The following is a 12,102-nucleotide window of genomic DNA, read 5'->3' as shown; positions in this document are numbered from 1 at the left end:
AATGAATGAATGAATGAATGAATGGATGAATGAATGCGTTATTCCAGACTCAGAGTTCCATATTTGAACGCAATGCATTACACTGCTTGGGCGTCATCGTTTGCGTGATCTGTTGAAGAAACGTAGCGATGCAAAACATGGTATGGACTACAATATAGCACGATGAAGCCATTCATAGCTATTATTTCTTTAGAACAACATGATCAGGGGAGAGCGCGAACGCAGTCCCCCACTACCAGAAATTATGCAATCGAGATTCCCACATTTGGGGAATTCGCACGGGTCAGCAACAGCCTCAGTGCAATGGCTGAGCCTCGCTATGGGTGAACCACCTTCTTGATCATGGTATCTCCCTTGCCAGGTAAGTATGAGTTGAACACGTTCAGGTGGGCTGAACGATGCCCACGCTTGTTCCCGTGGAGAACGGTTGCAAAGCATTCGGAGATGTCTAGACTTTAATAAACACTGTAGACCACCGGTCACACGATGACAGGCGAATCTGAAATCAGCGAGATGGAAGCATAACGAAAGGAAACCTGGCGATCCGAGTTATCGACACGCCACAGAAAGAATCCTTTTTTCTTTCTTAAACAACAGAATATCGTTGGAATAATTGTAAACAGTGCGTTTATGAATTGTAAATGACACTTTATTGTCTACAGGCGGACGGGTGTACTCTCAGGAGGAGTTTAGTTTTGTTTTTCACAGTGAGAGAGGGGTGCACCGGTCCTGGAGGTACTGCAATACCAGGTCGATGCGTGGAGTGGACGGGGCAAGCCCCTTTTCCATCTCCCAGTTCCAAAAATCAATTTAATATATGGTCCCCGGGTAGGGGACGTATCAGATATTAAACTGATAAGAACAGATACTACACTTGATCTTAGCCAAAAGGCCGAGAAGCGATGGCCACACATGCTCAGACCAAGAGGCGAGGTTCCCAGACACGTCGCCCCACGTGGCGGTTTAACAGACAACGAAAAAAAAACAAAAGAATGACCAAGCACCCTGTGTGCGTGTTTGTGTGTATGTGAAAGCTGAAGAAATAAACCGAGGTCGCTACATCTCTTTGCTGCTGCCTGCTGGCAGTGTCACTAGGCCGTCTGCATGTTTCACAAATAGAGTTTGGAGCAGTGGAGGCTTCTATAAGACTACAGGTGAAGCAGTGCTTCACCAAAAAATGTTAAAAAATAAATAAACCAACAATACTATCGAATACTGCCAAAATGGTGGTGCCCACGATTTCCCCGCCCCAACAACGTCAACACCCGGAACTCTATTGCAGCCAATGAGCTCGAGTTGAAAAAGAAAATAGCTTACAGCACGTGGTTTCACTCAGGTAAATTGTATCCCCTTCACCGTTTGCTAGTTAATAATTAGACCTTTTTTTAAGGTTTGTATTAAGCTGTTTCGATTTTGTAGAAAGAGAAAAGATTTCGACCGTGTCATAACACGGTCGTTGTGTATAAAGGGAAGACGTAGAGGGTGCGTTTTTAGCTGCTGGGTAGACTTCAGTCAACCTATCGCCGTTTTGTCTGCGAGCAACCATATTACTCGTGGGTGGTCTCCTTTTAATCGTGGTAATCTAAGCTTTCCAACGGTGTATGGCATGACTATATGTACCCAGGGGTCGTTGAAATAATAAGCTGATTAATGTGTGTTTTGTAACGATAGCTAGGCGCGGCTAACGACACGTCGCATACCTGCAAACTTGTTGCTTTTCGGCGACAATCAACGTTTTCTTGGACCATTTGATGTGGATATGTGTTGATTTGGGTAAATGTGACTGTTTAGACAACAGCTGATGCGAGTAAGTGTAACATAAAGCAATTTGGCGACCGTGTTAATCTCTTGTTGCATGGGATGCGCTGCATACCTGGTAAACAGTAGTGTTATTCCAGATCCATGCCATCGCCAGGGAGACCTTTACCTGTGATGTCTGCGGGAAGAGCTTGGCCACTAAACCATCGCTGGTCAGCCATCAACAGCTACACCAGTACCCCAACATCATTTTGTACCGGCAAGGAGAGGCCAGGCTGTACTGTACAGAGGCAGCAAGGTCTGTGGCAGAGGCCCGCAGCAGCACTGTTGTTGACCCTAAATGGCTGGATCTCAAGACAGCAGAGGCGGCTGCCAAGAGGTCGGGGGCTGAGCTGTGGAAAGGTCAGCTGGTCATCACGTTCGGGTAGTACGCCGGTCAGACCTTCAGGTGGCTTGTGGAGAATGATGTCGGCTGGCTGGTGTGGCTGCTGTTCCAGTACTGCCAGCAGGGAGAGCAGAAGGAGCTGCTGAAGTGGCAGAAGGAGCGACTGCTCCTTCGGCCACAAGGTGACTCCTCACCTGAAAGTGCTGTCGGACGCACCGTTCCCGGAGGCTTCTGCGCTGCCAACATCCCTCCCTCCGCCAGACCGGCCTCAGGTCCAGTACCGGCTCATCCATCACGAGGCTGGAAAGAGACGTGGTGAGAAGCGGAGGTAATTTGTCATAAGCACTTTGTTTCACCTGTTGGCTGAGGAAAGCAAATAGCACACACGTCATATCAATACTGATCACATGTGTATTTTATGTTTCCAGATTATTTGTTGATGAGCCACAGCCTGTGACTCCCGCGAAACGACCCGTTCAGCTCACTGGGTTGTCGTCGTCCTCCACCCGGCCGAAGCCTGCTGCGCTCACCCCCATTCTGCCGAGGCCTTCTGCGCCTACCCACCTCCAGCCGAGGTCACCCGCTGCGTTGACCTACGGCCCACCCCCTGTGTCGGCAGCACCCATACTGCAGGTCTTCCCCGCACAGCCATAGGCGCCCTCTGTCCTGTTTCGTGGGACATCCTGCAGCCAGAGCTTTGTCCCTCCTGCACCAACAGTGAAGGCATTCATGCCTAACAAGTCCTCAAGGCCATGTGGGGCTTGCCACATGCCAAACTGTGGTGGACAGTGGAAGAGGTACAACCCTTTCAAGGACAAAGTGGCTGGAAGCATTCAGAAAATGTTTTCCTACTGTCCATCCACTAGGAAGTCCACTACCCCTGGCTTCGACATTGTGGTGTATGACAACTTTGAACTCTTTAAGAGTGTCGTGGATGCAGAGTTGGAAAGGAGGACTGTGTGTGTGTGTGTGTGTGTGTGTGTGTGTGTGTGTGTGTGTGTGGAATAACTTACCTCTGTGATGCCACTGTTCCTGTGCCATCTGTAAGAGAGAGAAAGAGGCTTGTTTGTGTGTGTTTGTCTCTGTCTTTGTGTGGGTTATTAAAGTGCTTCAGCAAGCACTATCTATTTATTTATATCGTTCAAAAAAATGCAAAAAAACTTATAAAAAACTTTGTAGTATCCATTCTGGTCTATTTTCAATATCAAGGCCAATCTTTTTAACCTTAATCAGTTCCAATCTAACACAATCAGTTTACATACCCTTTAGTGGTTGTTCATGTTCAGATAATCTGTGTTTTTGTCATGCATGTTGTTTGTCTTTGTCAGCTTCATGTGTTTGTGATGTTTGTATGTATTTGTCTGCTTCAGTTTTAACAAAAGTTTGCTAAAGAAAACACAAAAAAACACAAAAGGGAGGAACAGCTTGAGCCTTTATTTGTTGATTGGTCACCTGAGTCTTTGGATAATCATGTTCATTATTGCACTTTAGCCTGTACAAGCCAATTGTTGACTTGTATCTTAAAGGGGTAGTTCGGAATTTTGGACATAGGGCCTGATTCCGAAGTGAGCATTGGTATTCTATATCACTGGAGACAGTTTTCAACACATTTCATTCAGTCCTTCTAGTTGCAGAGTTCGCTCGTGCTAGGCTAGCGCAAGTCAACGGGCAATGCTTGCCTGCAATTAAAAACAGTCTTACCCACTCCACAGTACACCCGAGGTAAATCAATTATAACGACAGACTATACATCTAAATGTCTGTTTATAGAATAATGTTAGAAATAAAACCAACCTTGCATTGCATTGCATTTTGAGGGAATTGCGGGGTCTCAGCAGCAGTGTTTATATTCCTGTACGTAGGCTACGGCAGCTGCGGACTGATACCTAGGTTACCTGCCGCTGTCATTGCTACAAACGCAGAGTACAGTGAACGAAGGAATTCTACAAGCGTATTAAATTAACAAGATATGGCCACGTTTGGAGGAGTTAGCGATGCATCTGCTTTTGAAGACGATTATGAGGAATTTGTTGTATCCAACGAACCGTACATGTACGAGCCGGTGTTTTGATGTCAAAGCCAGCAGCAACAAGCCACAGTTGAGTCCTTTCTGGATCTCGCACTGGAAATTGGTGGAAACTTTGTGGTGCCCATCTGTACCGTTTATTTCTACAATTTCTAAAAGCACACTGAACCATCATGTTGCCTAGTCGTTCAATTGCGCTTCTGTCCCACGCTTCTCTGTTTACGTTCTTCTGTCGTGATTCGGTTACAAACCTAACCAGCGCATAGTAGAATTCCGCTTCTGCTGAGAAAGTAGTCCCTCGATGATTCATGCGATGCATGGTTAGTTTTATTTCTAACGTTATTCTATCAACACAGACATTTAGATGTATAGTCTGTCGTTATAATTGATTTACCTCGGGTGTACTGTGGAGTGGGTAAGACTGTTTTTAATAGCAGGCTAGCATTGCCCGTTGACTTGCGCTAGCCTAGCACGAGCGAACTCTGCAACTAGAAGGACTGAATGAAATGTGTTGAAAACTGTCTCCAGTGATATAGAATACCAATGCTCACTTCGGAATCAGGCCCTATGTCCAAAATTCCGAACTACCCCTTTAAGTACAAGTGTGTGTTCTTCAATTGTTGAGATTTTTGCATTATTATTAATGTTATTTATATGTGCCTTTCCTTTTGATGTGTGCATGTCTGTCAGCTCCATGTTTAACTAAATGTTTGCAAATGGTAGTACATGTTTGTCTCTCGTCTCATGCTCTCGTGTTCTCGCCTGTAGATCTGTACCTTGTTGTGGTGGGCGAGCTTTTAATTAAACAGATCTTGTTTACTTGTGTTTTATATGCATTGCCTTTTCAATGAAACCCATTCTGGGTGAAAAATAAAAGTTGTAAAAGAATTTGAGTCTCTGTGCTTGGCTTTCACAAGGGGTGGGGTAGTGGAAAGAAAAAACACACCAAAGAAATTAGAAGTCCTTGTGTCTTCTCTCCCGCAACCAGAGGTGTGAATACACCCCCACTTTGCTGGCTGCACTCCCTGTGTGGTCAAAATAATGAGTTCTGTGAATGGCTCTGTCATCCAGACAAAGTGAGTGCACTGAATACATTCTTATTATTTTTCTTAATTCAGCCCAAAAATGTAACAATTAAACACTTTTCCACTTGATAATATGAATCTCATCAGCTACATCAACTCAAAGTATGAAAATAATAAACAAAACATTCAGCAGACTAGCGGATTTTGATAATCTAGGCCTTGCACATAATATTTCTGGAAATAAAACCTCCCACCGGTGGCCACCAGATGGAGCCGTCCGTTTTGATTCTCGATCCCTGGGTTGAGGGATAGGGACTTTGGGGGATCATCAGCCATTCCCAGGTGGTCATCCATCCAAGTACTAACCAGGCCGGACCCTGCTTAGCCTCCGAGATCAGACGAGATCGGGCGTGCTTTTTTTTTTTATCTTTTATTATAAAAATAAATCAGATTTTATGTACAAGCGTAATCTACACAGAGGGGAAAAAACATATACTTGAATTCAAATGTAAAATCACAAAATAAATAAAATAAAAGTAAACAATAACATCAGCATTTTAACAAATAGGTCCTCCTGCCAAGCATCAGTCAATCTTATACATCAGTTTTCCTTTGTCATTGACAGAAATGAAACTGCAACCATTAACAAAATGTTGAAATTCTTCCTTTTCATACTTAAAAATTAAACTTATGTCTTTTTTCAACCCCGATACAAAGTAGGCCCAGACAGATATTATTTTTTGTTCAAAATGTGCTAGATTCCTTCTTAGCCATATAGCATATCTAGCATGACTTAGTACATAGTTTATTATATTTATGTTTACTTTCTCTTTCTTTTCCCATACTCCAAACAGAAATGTTTTTTTCCAGTCCTTTCCCTCAAAATACTGCTTCCCCCAGTTCTCCTGCAAGAATTCCTTTAACTTGGTGAAAAAGATCTTCAGTTTGTCACACTCATAATACAAATGCATTAATGTCTCCGGATCAGTTTTGCATACATCGCACTCCCTTCTTACATCCTTATTTATTTGGTGTATCACCACATTTGTGTACAGTCTGTTGTGCCGTAATTTAAAATCATGATCCTGACATTCTATACTATTTTTGCTTACATTCCACTGCTTCCATATTTGATTTCCTTCCATACCTGGGAACACCTTTTCCCAAACCTTTTCCGATGCAGGTTCCTTAAATTCCTTTTGGATCAGCGCTTTGTAGTAGTCCTTTACCTTTGAATCCCTTAGTGGCCTTTTTTCCCCATTATTTTCTATATATAACTCGGGGAACGTTATTTTCCTTTCTATAACCACGTTATTTTCTATTTGCCTCACCCAATCTATTGGTATGCTTTCTTTTATTTTATCGTACATATTTACAGTAGTGGTTTCGTTCATTTCTTCATCATACTCCTTAACTGCGTCTATTATAGCCTGGTATCTTAGAAACCCAGGTATGAATTCATATAGGCAATCTTTTATTTGCGTTAGTCCGGAATAAAATATTTTTTTATCCCATAGCATGTTATTGTTCATTTTTATCAATGGGTTACACCATATTGGTTGATTTATTACCTGACTGTATTTTGTGCATTCATATTTAATGTTTATTCTGTATTTCCCCCATGCATCAAACACCTCTTTATAATATCTAGGCACTTTCTCATACATGGAGTTTTTCATTATCATTATTAGACCGTTTTCTTCACATCTTCCATTTTTATATAAATATTCCTTAAAAACATTTTTCCATCCATAATCAACCCTATCGTACTGATACTTTTTAACAGTTTTTATTCGTATTGCTTTTTTCTTTATATTCAAGTCCACCAATTTCAATCCTCCTTCTTCATATTTCCCTATCAGTGTCTTTTGTGCTATTCTTGCCAGTTTCCCATCCCAAATGTAATTTGTAATTGTGCTGTTTAGCTCTTTGTGCACCCACTCTGGCATGTCTATCACAGTCAAGGCATAGACAATCTGGGATAGTATTAATGCATTTACCACTAAAACCTTCCCCTTTAATTTCAATCTCCTCGGCTTCCACGCATTTAATGTGTTTTTCACTTTATTTATTACCCCATTCCATGTCTCATCTCTCGCCTCCTTTTCTTTCACTCCCATATTTATCCCCAATATTTTCATATAATCATTTGAAACTCTAAAAGGTATGTTACAATCCTTTTGGTTTATATTTCCGACGTACATTATTTCAGTTTTGTCTATATTTACTTTAGCCCCTGCTGCTCTCCCATATATTTCCATTTTTCCCATTATCCTTTTCACGCTATTCATATTTTTTACCATACATGTGGTGTCATCAGCATATTGCTGTATTTTGCTTTCACCCCCATTTGGCAATTTTATCCCCTCTATTTCCTTATCCTTCTTTATCATTTCCGCGAGACTTTTTGCAGTTAAGCTGTAAAGTACTGCCGATAGCGGGCACCCTTGCCTCACAGATCTCTCCAATGGAAAAGGATCTGTTATAGCTCCATTTATTTTTATCCTACTCCTTGCATTTTTGAACAATAATTTGATCCAGTTGATTATTCTTTGCCCAAAACCAAATTTTTCTAATGTGCAAAATAAGAAACTATGCTCAACCCTATCGAAGGCTTTATTAAGGTCCATACTTAAAATAATTCCACCATCCTTCCCCATGCATTCGATTGTGTCCCTTATTGTGCAAATAATGTCCGATATGTCCCTCCCTGGTATCCCATACGCCTGTGTTGGTGCTACGATTGTTGGTGCTGCTGTTTTTATTCTGTTTGCTAATACCTTTGTTAAAATCTTGTAATCCGTGTTTAGTACAGTTAGCGGCCTATAGTTTTCCAGTTTTCTTTTGCTTCCTTTATTTTTATATATGATCGTTATTAGTCCTGTTGCCAGCGACTCTGGTATCTCCTGCTCCTTCTCCATCTCTGCATAAATTATGTTTAAAATTGGGAGCAGATTGTCGATAAATGTTTTATAAAATTCACCTGTAAGGCCATCTGTTCCCGGACTTTTATTGGTATTTAATGACATTATTGATTCTTTTATTTCTATGTCTTTGATGTTGTCATCACACATACTTTTCTCATCATTTGTTATTGTTTTATCAATATTACCTAATACTGTATTTATATCTTCCTTCTTTCCATTTCCTTTTTTGTATAGATTTTTATAAAATGTCCCAACATTTCCAATAATGTCTACAAAATCATTTATTATCTCTCCATTTTCATTTTCTAACTCTTCAATATATACCCTTTCCTGTTTCCTTTTTTCTAATCCCAAAAAATAGCCTGTGCATCTCTCCCCCTTCATCGCATATTTCTCCCTACTCCTTGTTATTGCCCCCATACATTTATTCTGTTCATAAACGTCCAGTTTGGATTTCACCTTTATGTATTTTTCTATGCTATGCTTTGGATCCTTATCAATTCTTTCAGCTCATCCAGCTCATCCTTCAAACATTTTATTTTCTCTCTTTCTTTAAAAGCCCGGACCTTTGCATATCTAATACTTATTGTCCTTATCTTTTGCTTCAGTCTTTCCCACCATAATCCCTTGTTTCTACACATGTCCATGTTCTTTTTTCCATTCTCTATGCAGGCAACTATTTTATTTCTATATCCCTCTTCCTCTAGGAGAGTACTGTTTAGGCACCACACTCCTCCTCCCCTTCTCTCTATCCCAGTACCAACCTCTATTGACAGGATTGCATGGTCACTGAATGATGTGAATTTATACACCATATTCTTTATAAATTTAAACATTGTCTGATGTGCTATACACAAGTCTATTCGGCTTTGTTTTAATTCCCCCATTACCAATTGCCTTCTTGAGTATTCTCTCCTGTTTGGGTTTTCGTTTCTCCATACATCAATTAATTGTTTTTCCTCCATTGTTTTCAGAAAAACCTTTCTTGAAGCATCATTTTTAAATTCCTTCCCTCTTGCCATATCCAACCTTGTACTTTTTAAATTAAAATCTCCCACTATTATACAGTTTCCCACACACCATTTTCCTAAATCCCAAAAAAAAGCCTTCCTGTCTGCTTCTATATTTGGTGCATATATATTAATTATTCTGTACTATCTTTTTGTATTTAAATTCTATGATTATGACTCTTCCTTTTTTATCTTTGTAGATTTCTTTGAGGTTTTCTACAGTATTATTTTTTATCAGGATTGCTACCCCACATGATTTATCCGTACCATGGTTTGCATACATCATGTCTGTCCATTTCGTTTTTATATCTTTCATGATATGGTCTGTCCAGTTCGTTTCTTGCAGACATAACATGTCATTATTTTTACATTTAATTAATAGTTTTCCAAATTTGCTTTGATTTCTTAGCCCATTTGTGTTGAATGAAATCAAGCTTAACATTAAACATATAATTATGGTTTCATTTCCAACCTTCATTTTGTCCTTCTTTCCTCCCTCTTCCTCCTTTTCTCCTCAGCTTGGAGCGCAGCTTTTCTTTTCTTTTTGGTCTCCTCCGCCTTTCGTTCCTTCTGCGGTCTGCTTACACTCTCTGCCTCTGAAATATCCTCGATAATCATGAAGTCCATCGCAGTTTCCCTCTCGTCTCGGTTTCCATCTCCATGCTGCTTTACCCCACCGCTGCCGGTTCCGTCTGCTGGAGTCGTCTCGCGGGGAGCCTTCCCAGATAGCAAAATGACATTGAATCTTGCTATCTGGGTTCTCTCCACTCGATTCCTCTCCGGACCGGCTCTCCTCCTGCCACACAGCTCCCAACACGTCTCCTGCTGCGACGTCACTCAGGGGATGCCGTCTTTGGTTCTGCAACATGGTCTCCGCCCTGCTCTCTGGGACGCCCCCTGGGTCTCCCTCCGTCTGCATGTCGTCCTCGTCGCTGTCCTCCGGCTCCTCCTCCTCGCTGTCAGCGCTGTTGACCTCCTCCGCGACGTTGACCTCCTCCGCGACGCTGACATCCTCTCTCTCCGCTGCTTCTGGAACACACTCCCTTGCATAGTGACCCTGTTTTTTACACCTCTGACATCTGAATTCTGGGCATTCTCTGAAGATGTGACCCGGTTTTATACATAATCTGCATACTTTCATCTGCCTGTCATGGATTACGCGGAAGTACTCTCCCCCCTCTAGTGTTTCAAACTTCGTTGTATAAAGTAGCGATTTCACTGTTTCAGTGAACCGGACCTTCAAGAACCTGGTTCCATCGGCTATGTCCGTTCCTGGCCACATTCTTCTTTTAATTGGCGAGATTGCCTTAACTCCCCATTCTGCAAGTTTGGCAAGAATGACACCATCCCCAATGTACGTCGGCAAGTTTAAAAAAGATACAACTAATTCGTCATTTCTAATTTATTTTGCCACTACCGTGCTCTTCTTTATTCTAATCCCATCTAACAGTTTATCCTTCCCTTCAACATTGTCCATTGTTATTTCGTATTTTTTGGGCATCTTAAAACGGCATCCATTCACCACCCCGCACGTTTTTTTAACCTCACTTAGAAGTTCCATCATAGTCACCATCTCGTCTCCAACGATCTCTACCGCCAAGGTAAGCTCCTTCTCAAATTTCTTATCTGTGCTTTGAAGAAGTTCCGAGGTACTTTTACTGTTGTCCGTGATCCTTCTCGTAGTCGTTAACTTTCCAATGTCGGCGTTCTTTGTCTGTTGCTGCGTCTTGCCGTTGTCCATGATCCTGCTCGTGGTCGGGGTCTTTCCATGGTCGGTGTTCTTGGGCGATATCTGCTCCATGCCGTTGTCCATATTCTGTGTCGTTGTGCTTGCCGGTCCGCTGTCAGTTGCCATGAGATCCGTCCTACTCCTCTCTACTCGCTCTCTCCTCTCCATTACGTCACTCATTCAAACACACACACAAACAAAAAAAGACGTTCCCCCGAACAGCAAGCTGCTGGGGGAATAAAAACTAACACAAAAAGTAAAACACACTCACTCACTTTAAATCTAGCACAAACAAAAAAAGTCCACCTGCTCTCTCCACCTGCTCTCTCTGCTCATTCGCTTCCTGGTTGCACACCTGAACGGGATCAGACGAGATCGGGCGTGCTCAGGGTGGTATTGCCGTAAGCAATTGCTACCTGTGAAAGTCAGCCTCATGAAGCTCAGGTGTGGGCAGTGCTGGGGGTTAGGGCAGTGCTGGGGGTTAGGGTTAGGGTGAGGGTTAGTGCTGGGCAGTGCTGGGAGCTCTGTGTGTGTTTCTGTGGGTTAGGGTTAGGGTGAGGGTTAGTGCTGGGCAGTGCTGGGAGCTCTGTGTGTGTGTCTGTGGGTTAGGGTTAGGGTGAGGGTTAGTGCTGGGCAGTGCTGGGAGCTCTGTGTGTGTCTGTGGGTTAGGGTTAGGGTTAGTGTTAGTGCTGGGCAGTGCTGGGAGCTCTGTGTGTGTGTCTGTGGGACCCTCAGTGACCTCCAATAGCAGGCAGGCTTCTGGGGCCTAAAGGGGGACAAGTGTGAGCCATTGGGCCTTGCTGTGACTTAATACAATACACAGGGCAGTGCTGGGAGCTCTGTGTGTGTCTGTGTGACCCTCAGTGACCTTTAACAGAGAGCAGGCTTATGAGGCCTACCTGGGGAGGTGTCTGTGCCTCTGGGCCTGTCAGTGACTTAATACAATACACAGGGCAGTGTTTGGTGCTCTGTGTGTGTCTGTGTGACCCTCAGTGACCTTTAATAGACAGCAGGCTTATGAGGCCTACCTGGGGAGGTGTCTGTTCCTCGGTCTTGTACTGGAGGCCGTGGAGAGTGGGGGCCCTCTGGGCGCCAGGCCAGCCCGGGCATGTGTGCCCTGGGCCGGGGAGAGGGGCGCGGTGTGCTGCCTGGTGGTTATTTAATTTATTTAATAGAGAGAGAGAGAGAGAGAGAGAGAGAGAGAGAGAGAGAGAGAGAGAGAGAGAGAGAGAGAGAGAGAGA

General features: G+C 42.9%; 1 long non-coding RNA gene and 2 other non-coding genes across 3 annotated transcripts; 1 reads left to right on the top strand and 2 right to left on the bottom strand.

Annotated features, from left to right (window-relative positions):
- Positions 1–204: 204 nt before the first annotated feature.
- LOC115557899 (U1 spliceosomal RNA) lies at positions 205–369 on the bottom strand. The gene has a single exon (XR_003979278.1). It is a non-coding gene; the product is annotated as a U1 spliceosomal RNA (small nuclear RNA).
- Positions 370–713: 344 nt separating this feature from the next.
- LOC115557900 (U2 spliceosomal RNA) lies at positions 714–904 on the bottom strand. The gene has a single exon (XR_003979279.1). It is a non-coding gene; the product is annotated as a U2 spliceosomal RNA (small nuclear RNA).
- A 330-nt stretch (positions 905–1,234) lies between these two features.
- Positions 1,235–2,636, top strand: LOC115557879 (uncharacterized). The gene is made up of 3 exons (XR_003979270.1): positions 1,235–1,336; positions 1,899–2,471; positions 2,572–2,636. It is a non-coding gene; the product is annotated as an uncharacterized LOC115557879 (long non-coding RNA).
- The last annotated feature ends 9,466 nt before the right edge of the window (positions 2,637–12,102 follow it).

Source organism: Gadus morhua, chromosome 13 (assembly GCF_902167405.1).
Source record: "Gadus morhua chromosome 13, gadMor3.0, whole genome shotgun sequence".
In the NCBI taxonomy this organism is placed as follows: Eukaryota; Metazoa; Chordata; class Actinopteri; order Gadiformes; family Gadidae; genus Gadus; species Gadus morhua.
This window is presented reverse-complemented; position numbering and strand designations above follow the sequence as displayed.